Raw genomic sequence first — 13,466 nt, forward strand, 5'->3', positions numbered from 1 at the left:
ATAATCGGAAAAAAACATTTCCTTGTGGTGCGTGGACATAGTTTTGAGCAAAAGGTTAACTATAAACAGAAATCATGTAACTGGACTTCGCAAAGATTCCTATCCTTTAGTCAGAAAATAATTGTGATATTGTGGTGCGGAACAAATCTTACACACAATGTCCTGCGTTTTGGAGCCAGCAGTACGGTAACCAAGATAATGTAACAATAGCTGCGGGCACTACAGCCTTTAATCTCTCTCGGACAACAACCTCTGTCGGCTTGCGAGCTTCCCCGAGGAAATCAGTGAAAGAATACAGTCCCTTCCCCGCATGTCATTTAATCCAGAAACGGACGGAGCGCTCTCACACTACTCCAAAAATACACAGACGTGACCAGGAAAATAAGGAACGATCTTGTTATAACAACGTCCTCGTCGTTAATTAACTGCAGTACAGTTATTCTCATACCGAGACCAGAAACGCCGCCTTATGACACCGGCTACTCACTATCACGAAGTGATCTGATGCTATTTAACTCATGTGATTATGCCAATGGACGTTGAACAGTAGGAGACATGTGTTGTCTCGGTTTTCCCAGCGGTAGAATAAGTCCCATCATTGTTTTTAAGTGCATGTGGGTAAACCTACGTGTTTCCACAATGCCTCAATTGTGCTCGTCTCATACACTGCTCGCCGAGTCAGCGACTGATTTCTGATTGTGAAAGCATGAGAATTTATTCTTCTAAAAGCACAAAACACCAACACTCGAAGATAAAACGCGACGTTTCAACAAACACACGCCACAGAGGCCACGCGTTTCACAATTCCAGCCTGAGCTAACTTTTAATTTCTGCTAACAATACCCATGGAGTGTCTCGTGCGATTGCCTCCGGTATGAAATGATATAACACTAGGAGTCAGAAAAAACTTACCTTCATATCGAAGTAAGGATGCTGTACATAAGAAAACACCAGACCCCAAAGACTACGTTCTTACTTCCATATGTTACAAGCGTTGCTTGGAAAATTGACACAATCACGACGAAGTATTATCTGACGGGAACGTTCCAGCTAAAAGATAGACCCCTATCGGCTGCTCACTTCCTTTCCAAAACCTGATCTATTAATCATAAAAGCCATCTAGTATCAATAACCGTTCGAAATTTCGCAACTCAGGACTTAATGTCTCAAGGTACCATAATGACTTTTAATACACTCCTGGAAATGGAAAAAAGAACACATTGACACCGGTGTGTTAGACCCACCATACTTGCCCCGGACACTGCGAGAGAGCTGTACAAGCAATGATCACACGCACGGCACAGCGGACACACCAGGAACCGCGGTGTTGGCCGTCGAATGGCGCTAGCTGCGCAGCATTTGTGCACCGCCGCCGTCAGTGTCAGCCAGTTTGCCGTGGCATACGGAGCTCCATCGCAGTCTTTAACACTGGTAGCATGCCGCGACAGCGTGGACGTGAACCGTATGTGCAGTTGACGGACTTTGAGCGAGGGGGTATAGTGGGCATGCGGGAGGCCGGGTGGACGTACCGCCGAATTGCTCAACACGTGGGGCGTGAGGTCTCCACAGTACATCGATGTTGTCGCCAGTGGTCGGCGGAAGTTGCACGTGCCCGTCGACCTGGGACCGGACCGCAGCGACGCACGGATGCACGCCAAGACCGTAGGATCCTACGCAGTGCCGTAGGGGACCGCACCGCCACTTCCCAGCAAATTAGGGACACTGTTGCTCCTGGGGTATCGGCGAGGACCATTCGCAACCGTCTCCATGAAGCTGGGCTACGGTCCCGCACACCGTTAGGCCGTCTTCCGCTCACGCCCCAATATCGTGCAGCCCGCCTCCAGTGGTGTCGCGACAGGCGTGAATGGAGGGACGAATGGAGACGTGTCGTCTTCAGCGATGAGAGTCGCTTCTGCCTTGGTGCCAATGATGGTCGTATGCGTGTTTGGCGCCGTGCAGGTGAGCGCCACAATCATGACTGCATACGACCGAGGCACACAGGGCCAACACCCGGCATCATGGTGTGGGGAGCGATCTCCTACACTGGCCGTACACCACTGGCGATCGTCGAGGGGACACTGAATAGTGCACGGTACATCCAAACCGTCATCTAACCCATCGTCTACCATTCCTAGACCGGCAAGGGAACTTGCTGTTCCAACAGGACAATGCACGTCCGCATGTATCCCGTGCCACCCAACGTGCTCTAGAAGGTCTAAGTCAACTACCCTGGCCAGCAAGATCTCCGGATCTGTCCCCCATTGAGCATGTTTGGGACTGGATGAAGCGTCGTCTCACGCGGTCTGCACGTCCAGCACGAACGCTGGTCCAACTGAGGCGCCAGGTGGAAATGGCATGGCAAGCCGTTCCACAGGACTACATCCAGCATCTCTACGATCGTCTCCATGGGAGAATAGCAGCCTGTATTGCTGCGAAAGGTGGATATACGCTGTACTAGTGCCGACATTGTGCATGCTCTGTTGCCTGTGTCTATGTGCCTGTGGTTCTGTCAGTGTGATCATGTGATGTATCTGACCCCAGGAATGTGTCAATAAAGTTTCCCCTTCCTGGGACAATGAATTCACGGTGTTCTTATTTCAATTTCCAGGAGTGTATAATAAATAAAGGTAGACACCGCGTGGACCAACTTTTATGTTTACTCGTGTTATCGGTTTCAACCATCGTTACAGGTAACCTTCAGATCCATATATAATTACTGCAATCCTCTTTTGTCTAAAGGGTGAAGATTTATTTCAAAATATATTTTTAAATTAATCATCGCCCTTTTGTGGGAGCACGATTCGCAGAAATCACACTGTGATAGAAAGTATCGAGACACCTGGCTGAAAATGACTTACAAGTTCATGGCGCTCTCCACCGGTAATGCTGGAATTCAATATGGTGTTGACCCACCCTTAGCCTTGACGACAGCTTCCACTCTCACAAGCCTACGTTCAGTCAGGTGCTGGAAGGTTTCTTGAGGAATGGCAGCCCATTCTTCACGGAGTGGTGCACTAAGGAGAGGTATCGACGTTTGTCGGTGAGATCTGGCACGATATCGGCGTTCCAAAAGATCCCAAAGGCATTCTGTAGGGTTCAGGTCAGGATTCTGTGCAGGCCAGTTCATTACAGGGATGTTATCGTCGTGTAACCAATCCGTCACAGGCCGTGCATTATGAACAGGTGCTCGATCGTGCTGAAAGATGCAATTGCCATCCACCAATTGTTATTCAACAGTGGTGCTTAAAACATTAATGTAGGCCTGTGCTGTGATAGTACCACGCAAAACAACAAAGGGTGCAAGCCCACTCCACGAAAAACACGACCACACAATAACACCACCGCCTCCGAAATTTACTGTTGGCACTACACTCTGGCAGATTACGTCCACCCGCCATTCGCCATACCCACAACCTGCCATCGGATCGCACATATGTACCGTGATTCGTCACTCCACACAACGTTTTTCCTTTGTTCAATCGTCCAAGATTTACGCTCCTTACACCAAGCGAAGCGTTGTTTGGCATTTACCGGCGTGATGTGTGTCTTATAAGCAGCCGTTCAACCATGAAATCCAAGTTTTCTCACCTCCAGCCTAGCGGTCATAGTACTTGAAATGGATCCCGATGCAGTTAGGAATTCCTGTGTGATGGTCTGGATAGATGTCGGCCTGTTACACATTACGAATCTCTTCAACTGTCGGCGGTCTCTGTCAGTCAACAGGCGAGGTCGTCCTGTAAGCTTTTCTGCTACACTTGTCCTTTCACGTTTCCACTTCAGTATCACATCGGAAACAGTGGACCTAAGGATGTTTAGGAGTGTGGAAATCTCCCGTAAAAACTTATGACACAAGTGGCACCCAATCACCTCACCACGTTCGAAGTCCGTGTGTTCTGTGGTTCGCCCCATTCTGATCTCTCAAGATGTCTAATGACTACTGAGATCGGTGATTGGTTCAAATGGCTCTGAGCACTATGGGACTTAACATCTGTGGTCATCAATCCCCTAGAACTTAGAACTACTTAAACCTAACTAACCTAAGGACATCACACACATCCATGCCCGAGGCAGGATTCGAACCTGCGACCGTAGCAGTCGCGCGGTTCCGGACTGAGCGCCTAGAACCGCTAGACTACCGCGGCCGGCCTGAGATCGGTGATATGGAGTACCTGGCAGTTGTTGGCAGCACAGTGCACCTAATATGAAAAGCGTATGTTTTTGGGGATGTCCGGATACGTTTGATAACATAGTGTAGACACGGATCTGAAGATTACCTGTAACAGAACTTGAAACTGGTAATCTACACAGGTATAAAATGTAAACAGACAGTATCCTTCTATAACCTTTCGTAATATTGTGCTGAAAGGTCAATGGAAATGTAGCTGAAGAAAGTAATAAACCAGGACTAGGGCTTCCAGTAAGACGATTCGTATAACTCGCTTGTAGTATGTAGATACTTCAAAACTCCCTACGGAAAACTAATAAATTGAAAATATTAGGAAAACAGATGCAGTTATAAAGCCGAATGGAAATGAATATTAAAATGTTAGACCTTTGTCTTTCCACAGGCTATCATAGTAATAATTGTTGTTATTTTGTATTGTAAGATTAGAAGGAATTACATATGTCTGTTTGTAACTGGGGATATAAATAACTAACGACTGTGCAGAATCGTAATAAACATTTAAGAATAGTTTAGAATAGATTTAATTATATAAGAACGTCATCATTTAAACTTTGTTGGAATATTGAAGGCGTTTGGCGATTGAAAATAGCGAAATGCTGCAAGAGCTTGAAATACGGAAGAGTCGTAATTTCGAGAATGTGAAGCCGTTGTCAACAATCTGGCAGACCAGGAGGAAGGCGCGAAGGAAAACCAAAGGTGACCATAGCAGAACAAACCAGATTTCTGTGCCTGAGGGCCGCGAGGGCTGAATATCAACTGATAGAATGTTAAGAAGCGCATTGCAGAATGTAAGTAACAGTTGTTTCAACCGAAACCAACAGGAATAGACTGCACGAAAGGGGCCTTCATGAAGGTACCTTTGAGGTTTTCAGCTGTTTGAAATGGAAGTCGTGTTTTGTCGTACCAAAAACGTCAAAATCGGACAGCTGGCCAATAGCGTTAAGTCCACTTTACAGATGAATCATGCTTCGGATGGCACCCAGACTCTAGGCGAGTGCTGATATGGAGGCGAGCAAGTGACACTGAAAGGTTTAGGAATGTTCAGGAGATCTACAGGTTGCGAAGAATTCGTGTCGTGGTTTGGGAAGAAATCAGTAGACAAAAGGACCTCGCTTTTGTAAGAGAAACACAGCGAGCAAATCTTAATATTCAAATATTTCACAACGTTTGTTGCTTCCGATCACTGAACAATATATGCCAGAATTACTACATGAGCCCACCGGCGTGGCCGAGCGGTTCTAGCCGCTACAGTCTGGAACAGCGCGACCGCTACGGTCGCAGGTTCGAATCCTGTCTCGGGCATGGATGTGTGTGATGTCCTTAGGTTAGTTAGGTTTAAGTAATTCTAAGTTCTAGGGGGCTGATGACCTCAGAAGTTGAGTCCCATAGTGCTCAGAGCCATTTGAACCAATTACTACATGCGCAGTGTTTTGAAAGGTACAACACTCGAGTACTTGAAAGGCCTGCTCAGTTTCTTAATCTAAATACCATAGCGCACCTTTTGGATAACGATAAAACAAGCGTTTCGCTGGAGTTACACGATAATAAATGTCTGCAACAGCTGAAGGCTCAGCTTAGACATAACTGGTAGAAGATTCCTCAAGATTAAATCATTTATTAGTCCTCAGTATTCTGAGTGATTTGCTGTGGCCTCGCAAGATTTTCTTTCCTGTACCAATTTGTCATCTCAGCGTAACATTTGCACCCCACGTCCTTAGTAATTTGTGGGGTACATTTGGGTCTCTGTCATCTCCTACAGTTTCTACCAGTGGGGATTGGATTTCTCTTGTTCATCATTCTCTGCTGTTTGGAAACATGTTGGTCTTGTAAGAATAATTACATGGAGCAAACATACACATAACCTTATGTTCGGCACTGTACTCTGTGGGTCTTAACCTAATGTTTGACCCTTTGTCGGCACATAACCTATTGTTCTGTTAAGAGGTTTTCCATGTCACAGTCATTTCCTTAAACTATTCTACCGCCTATGATACCAAATTATGTAATTTGTTTTGTCCTCCCACCATTTCCTGGTACACTTTTCGAATTTCACGTGCTTTATAACGACATTTCTGGCACATTCTTCTTTCTCACCCACCCTCTTAAACTAATGTACTGCATTTTACATAAAAATTATACAAATCAGCCTAGTGATCAGCATTTAACCTGCTGTTCTGCTCCATGTCACCCACTCACGCACACCCTCCCCTTAACAGTTGTACCACTAACACCCCGATCATATAAAAAATTATGCAAATTAATTATGTCGATATTTTTTACATGGGAGAGCTTTTTTTAATTCACAGCATCCTATTGGTCGGTGAAATCGATGTAATACAGTTTAAACAAAAGATCGCTAGTAAAAAACATATCCCACCACCTGACGCCTAACACCACCGCCGCCCCCGCCGCCCCCGCCGCCCCCGCTACCACCGCTGCCGACACTGCCGCCGCCGCCGGTGCTGCCCTTGGACCCGAACCTGCCCCGGCCGTGACCACCACAGCATCGCTCTGGCATCCATGAACCACCCTCTCTCAGGCTAGCGGGTTGGTGCCGCAGCAACCAGACTGCTAACAGCGGCCCGATTCTGCAGCGTCTACTCCTCCGCCGTCACATCCTCGCTGATCACGTGAGGTACAGCACTCATCACTGTCCACTGATTTTATGTGACGTAGCATGTGAAAGTTGCTGGATTTGGACGGGTTACTCCTGTACATGTAAAAAATATCAGATCTGAAGATGGTTCTGAATGAACCGAAACCGGTCATATGAATAATAAAAAAAAATTTGCAATCAAGACGGATTTTAAGTAACATTATAAAATCACTGATTGCGGTTATCCCGTAAGACATTATGTCTGTTTTTGCAAAAACTGTCCACTTCGCCACAGAAGTCCAAGGCACACACACCGTTGCTGACGCTATACCTGTGTATACTGACGACACAGATAGCGCTATAGAAATCTGCTCCAGAATAGCACAGGCTGCTTTCTCCCTGGTGATCGTAACGAGGCATACGAGCTGTGTCCTGCCGTGCTTACCTGCTCCCAGTGTGACTGACTCCTCGCTGCCAAACATCCACGTGGCGACTCACCATCTAAAACAGTGGTTCCCAACAAGTGGTCCGCGGACCCCCAGGGGTCCGCGAGCTATACCAGATGCTATTAGAATAAAAAGTATATTAAATATATTTCGTATGATAACACAGTTTTTGTTTTGGCCTCTTTCTGCATGAGCAGAGCTTTAGCGAACGCCAACTTCTGCGCCTAGCGACTTCCTAGAGCCTAGAGACTAGCACACTCCAGCGCAAAACTAGAATTAGATAGAGGCAAATACACTCCTGGAAATTGAAATAAGAACACCGTGAACTCATTGTCCCAGGAAGGGGAAACTTCATTGACACATTCCTGGGGTCAGATACATCACATGATCACACTGACAGAACCACAGGCACATAGACACAGGCAACAGAGCATGCACAATGTCGGCACTAGTACAGTGTATATCCACCTTTCGCAGCAATGCAAGCTGCTATTCTCCCATGGAGACGATCGTAGAGATGCTGGATGTAGTCCTGTGGAACGGCTTGCCATGCCATTTCCACCTGGCGCCTCAGTTGGACCAGCGTTCGTGCTGGACGTGCAGACCGCGTGACACGACGCTTCATCTAGTCCCAAACATGCTCAATGGGGGACAGATCCGGAGATCTTGCTGGCCAGGGTAGTTGACTTACACCTTCTAGAGCACGTTGGGTGGCACGGGATACATGCGGACGTGCATTGTCCTGTTGGAACAGCAAGTTCCCTTGCCGGTCTAGGAATGGTAGAACGATGGGTTCGATGACGGTTTGGATGTACTGTGCACTATTCAGTGTCCCCTCGACGATCACCAGTGGTGTACGGCCAGTGTAGGAGATCGCTCCCCACACCATGATGCCGGGTGTTGGCCCTGTGTGCCTCGGTCGTATGCAGTCCTGATTGTGGCGCTCACCTGCACGGCGCCAAACACGCATACGACCATCATTGGCACCAAGGCAGAAGCGACTCTCATCGCTGAAGACGACACGTCTCCATTCGTCCCTCCATTCACGCCTGTCGCGACACCACTGGAGGCGGGCTGCACGATGTTGGGGCGTGAGCGGAAGACGGCCTAACGGTGTGCGGGACCGTAACCCAGCTTCATGGAGACGGTTGCGAATGGTCCTCGCCGATACCCCAGGAGCAACAGTGTCCCTAATTTGCTGGGAAGTGGCGGTGCGGTCCCCTACGGCACTGCGTAGGATCCTACGTTCTTGGCGTGCATCCGTGCGTCGCTGCGGTCCGGTCCCAGGCCGACGGGCACGTGCACCTTCCGCCGACCACTGGCGACAACATCGATGTACTGTGGAGACCTCACGCCCCACGTGTTGAGCAATTCGGCGGTACGTCCACCCGGCCTCCCGCATGCCCACTATACGCCCTCGCTCAAAGTCCGTCAACTGCACATACGGTTCACGTCCACGCTGTCGCGGCATGCTACCAGTGTTAAAGACTGCGATGGAGCTCCGTATGCCACGGCAAACTGGTTGACACTGACGGCGGCGGTGCACAAATGCTGCGCAGCTAGCGCCATTCGACGGCCAACACCGCGGTTCCTGGTGTGTCCGCTGTGCCGTGCGTGTGGTCATAGCTTGTACAGCCCTCTCGCAGTGTCCGGAGCAAGTATGGTGGGTCTGACACACCGGTGTCAATGTGTTCTTTTTTCCATTTCCAGGAGTGTAGTTGTATTGTATGCCGCTAGACTGCGCGCGCTGCCTCTTTGCAGCTGACAACTGACAGTCACTTTACACAGAAAGTCGCATTTCAGACGACAATCGGCTATCGTGAATTTATTGGCAGTGCTTTCACAGGCCAGGTTGTTTACATATTCAATATTCTGTATTAAAACAGTAGTGTTTTTAAAGCGTTGCTTTTCTTGGAAGCTACATTCGCGTAGTTAATAATGGACCGTTGGTTAAAAAGTGATTCGTTGAAACGAGAAAGGCCTACAGATGAAGAGGAAGATAATGCATTTGATGTTCAAGGAAGTAAGTCAGTGACTCTCGAACCGCAGTTGTCAGTGTCCATTGAACCTAAATCGTCGGTGTCCCTCGAACCTAACCCTTCCAAAATCAGTGTTAAGCTTCCTGGAAAAATTAGAAAATATAACTCTGATTACTTGGAAATCGGTTTTACGTTCACTGTACCTGAGTAACAGCCTGAACCTGAATGTGTAATTTGCTATGAAAGCCTTTCGAATGAATGTATGAAACCAGCAAAACTCCGGCGCCGTCTTGAAACAAAGCACCCAGAGTACGAAAGTAAGTCATTAGACTTTTTCAAAAATAAATTAGGAGAGTTGAAAACATCTCTTAAAACAATTGCCAAACACTGTGGTGCAAATGTAAATCAAAATGCAACCCTTGCGTCATACGTGGTGGCCCAACTTGTTGCAAAATGAGGGAAAAACCACACAATTGCAGAGGAACTTATACTGCCATTAGCAATAATACTTTGCAAGAGAATGTTAGGTGATGCAGCTTCTAAGGTAATAGGAACTGTCCCGCTCTCAAATAATACTGTTTAGAAACGAATTACTGATATGGCAATTAACATCGAAGAAACATTGCTGGCTAGACTTTGCATGAGTGAGATGTACGCTCTACAATTGGATGAAAGCACAGACATATCAAAAAAAAACTCTTATGTTGGTTTTCGCACGATTATAGGAGGACCTAGTGTTCGAAGATTTTCTTTTCTCATGCGAACTACTGCGTACAACAGCAGACGATGTTTCACTGCGTTAAATAATTATCTCAATGTACACGATGTCACCTGGAAAAAATGTGTAGGCTGGTCGGCGGATGGAGGAAAGTCAATGGCTGGCAAAAAAACAGATCTTCTAGTTCCTATGAAAGCGGTAGCCCCTGAGGTGAAATGAGACTCACTGTTGTATCCATCGTGAAGCATTAGTAGCCAAAAGATTGCCTGAACCTATGCAAAAGATATTTAACGAAGTAGTTCAAATTATCAACTACATTAAAACTCCACATTTGCAACCCAGATTATTTTCTTTGTTGTGTAAAGAGATCGGCAGTGAGCATGAGTAACTTCTTATTCATACGGAAGTAAGATGGCTTTCTCGAGGTAGGATCTTCTCAAGATTTTTTGAACTTAGAAACGAGGTTCGCGTCTTCCTTCTTGACAAAAAGTACGCGGATTTTCTCACTAACTTCTCTTGCTTTTGCTCAGTCGCGTACTTCACTGATGTGTTTGAACACTTGAAAGTGTTAAACTTGAGTTTACAAGGAAAAAATGTAGACATGTTCAAAGTTGAGGATAGGATTAGTGCTATGGTCGAAAAGTGTCATATCTGGGCGTCAAGGACAAAAACGAGTCACTAACTAACTTTTCTACTTTAAAACAATTCTTGGAGTCATTAGAGGAGAGTTTGCCTGACCAGATCAAGATCAATGTAGCCGAGCATCTACGCATCCTAGCCACCACTTTTAGAGAGTATTTCCGTGAACCTGACCCTGACGACAGATGGATTCGAAATCCCTTCAGCTGTGAAGAAATAGACAAAATACAAGGCCTCACTGGTGAAGAAAAAGATCAACTTATGGATCTGTACCGTTGTGGTACAATGATAAACATTTTCATCGGTGATAAAATTACAGATTTCTGAGCATCAGCACGCAAGGACTACAAGAAACTTGGAGATAAGGCAATGAAAAAGACCCTTCCAGTTGCTACCACATATCGGTGTGAGCATGCATTTTCTTCCATGTGTTTCATGAAAAACAAATATGGGAATCGGCTCGACATGCGGTCGGATTTCAGAGTGAATGTTTCAAGTTTGGAACCTAGTATTTCAGAAATAATGGACTCAAAGGTCAAATTGAACTCATCTCATTAAGAACTGAAAATTAAAACTAACTGATGGAGTACTCTGTTGTAACCGTATTTTTTCAAATAAATAATACCTTGTATGAAATTAGTGATTTCTTGTTTTTAAACACATGTCTACTCAATGCAATCTCAAGTGTAGTATACTTGAAAGACCAATACACTCAGTTTTAGTTTTTTCCTGTCATTTTCAGTTCATACTCAATTTTTATTTTTTTAAGGAATTTGTTATACTAAACACCCAGATTTGAAGACCAAGATTTTGAGCAATAATCAAAAATTTAACAATAACAATGATGGCTAAATTGGAAAAGTTTTAAGCTCAATATTTTTTCAATAATGAATATGTCAATGTCTTTTTTAAGTACCAAAAATAGAAAACATATAAAAATACTCTTAATTTGGCTTTTTTAGGTACTTGATACTGTGATATGACAAGGTACCAATCATGCTTGACGAGGGGGCCCTCGAAAAAATTTTGTTGGGAACCCCTGATCTAAGACATTCTGAATGTTATACTGGCGTCATATGCCTATGTAAAATAAGAGTCAAGTCGAACTCTCGGTAATTGTATAGTGTTCCTGAAATAGTTAGTGGTCTCGTTTGTAGGAGCTTTTATGTCTCGGCTTGCATGCATGGAAATTCATACCCTAACAGAACCTGTTTACGAAAATAGCGCGGAATAACGTCGAATGAATTCTTCCTCGCGATCCAAACACGACCCTGTTCATCACGTGTTACCCTTCCTGCTTTCAACATACGCAAATGTTCACACTCCTACGTAGAGACTTATATGTCCCAGCACAAAGGATGTCTTGTGAATAAATTGTGCATTGATATTGGCTCTTATCGAATTTACCCGCCGAATTACTGATGCCACTAGTGTGGAAGCACCGTCAACCTTTACTTTTTCTTTCGGTAGACAAGGCATTTAGTGGCAAAAAAACTATTTTACGTAGATCGCCATATTGCACCAACAAGTAAACCTTGCAAAGTGCCCCTACATATCGTGAAATACGTAAAGACTCTTACTCAATTACACTGCTCTCCCACTGAGCACAGGAGTTCGAATATTAGACCGAGAAACCGATCTTCAAACCATCAATACCATGGCGTTGTAGTAAACATGTAATTCGTATCCTGAGCCATACAAAATCACCTGTTTCACATCATTTGTACATATACCGTGAAGACAGATAGCACCACATATACTCCTCGCAGCACTAGATATTTTCCCGCGGCCGACATTCACAAGTCATCCACTCCCAACCCGCGACAAGAGCGCCCTCAGAGTACAAAAGACACTCTCACAACTGTTCTATAAATTCGGTCTCGTTCCCCTTCGGCACAAACGCGTTACTGTTTCTGGTCCGAACCTGCATCCTTGCTTGCTACACCCATCTCCAGACTCTGGGATTACAAGAACACATGTATTTTCGCATGTTCTGCTGGAGCGGTTGTTGTGTCTAGACAAGACAGTCTAGACACAGGGTGAGGTTACCGAAAGGGCACGCGTCAACTCACGCCGACTGGCGTGAAGTCTGGAACAGGATACTTTAGAAGGCACTAAAGAGAAGTACGTATAGTCTGTTTACTTAACTTTAATGCATCCTTGTGGTACATCGCTATTGACGATACAAGTGAGACTATCTTCAGATACAGTTAAAGGCGCCTTGCTAGGTCGTAGTCATGGACTGAGCTGAAGGCTATTCTAACTGTCTCTCGGCAAATGAGAGAAAGGCTTCGTCAGTGTAGTCGCTAGCAAAGTCGTCGTACAACTGGGGCGAGTGCTAGTCGGCCTTTCTAGACCTGCCATGTGGTGGCGCTAGGTCTGCAATTACTGACAGTGGCGACACGCGGGTCCGACATGTACTAATGGACCGCGGCCGATTTAAAGCTACCACCTAGCAAGTGTGGTGTCCGGCGGTGACACCACAGCGGTACTTCTCGATATCAAGCATACAGCGGTATCTTACCGATCGCTCGCGCAACGTAATTCCAAAAATATAGACCGGAAATAATTTCTCTAGAAACCCGAAACTTTAGCTAGGTCGAGATTGCTGTAGACCATTGAGTAACAAAAAATTTATCCTGTCTGCAAAGACCGTTACGTGAGAACTCAGAACAAATACACGAAATTTATATTTCCACTTCCTAATACCGACGTCTATGATGTAACAGACACCAAATCATTCATATGATCTACAAACTCAACTAAAGTGTTTCTCATGTCTAGAGAGCCAGCAAACGTGTCTTCCACCTGCTAGATGCACCCACCACCATCGATGTTCTCTCAACTAAATAAAGACCTGAAATGTGTACAAGCAGTCAACCGAACAACTTACATTGATGGG

The sequence above is a fragment of the Schistocerca cancellata genome, chromosome 3 (assembly GCF_023864275.1).
Source record: "Schistocerca cancellata isolate TAMUIC-IGC-003103 chromosome 3, iqSchCanc2.1, whole genome shotgun sequence".
NCBI classification, from domain to species: domain Eukaryota; kingdom Metazoa; phylum Arthropoda; class Insecta; order Orthoptera; family Acrididae; genus Schistocerca; species Schistocerca cancellata.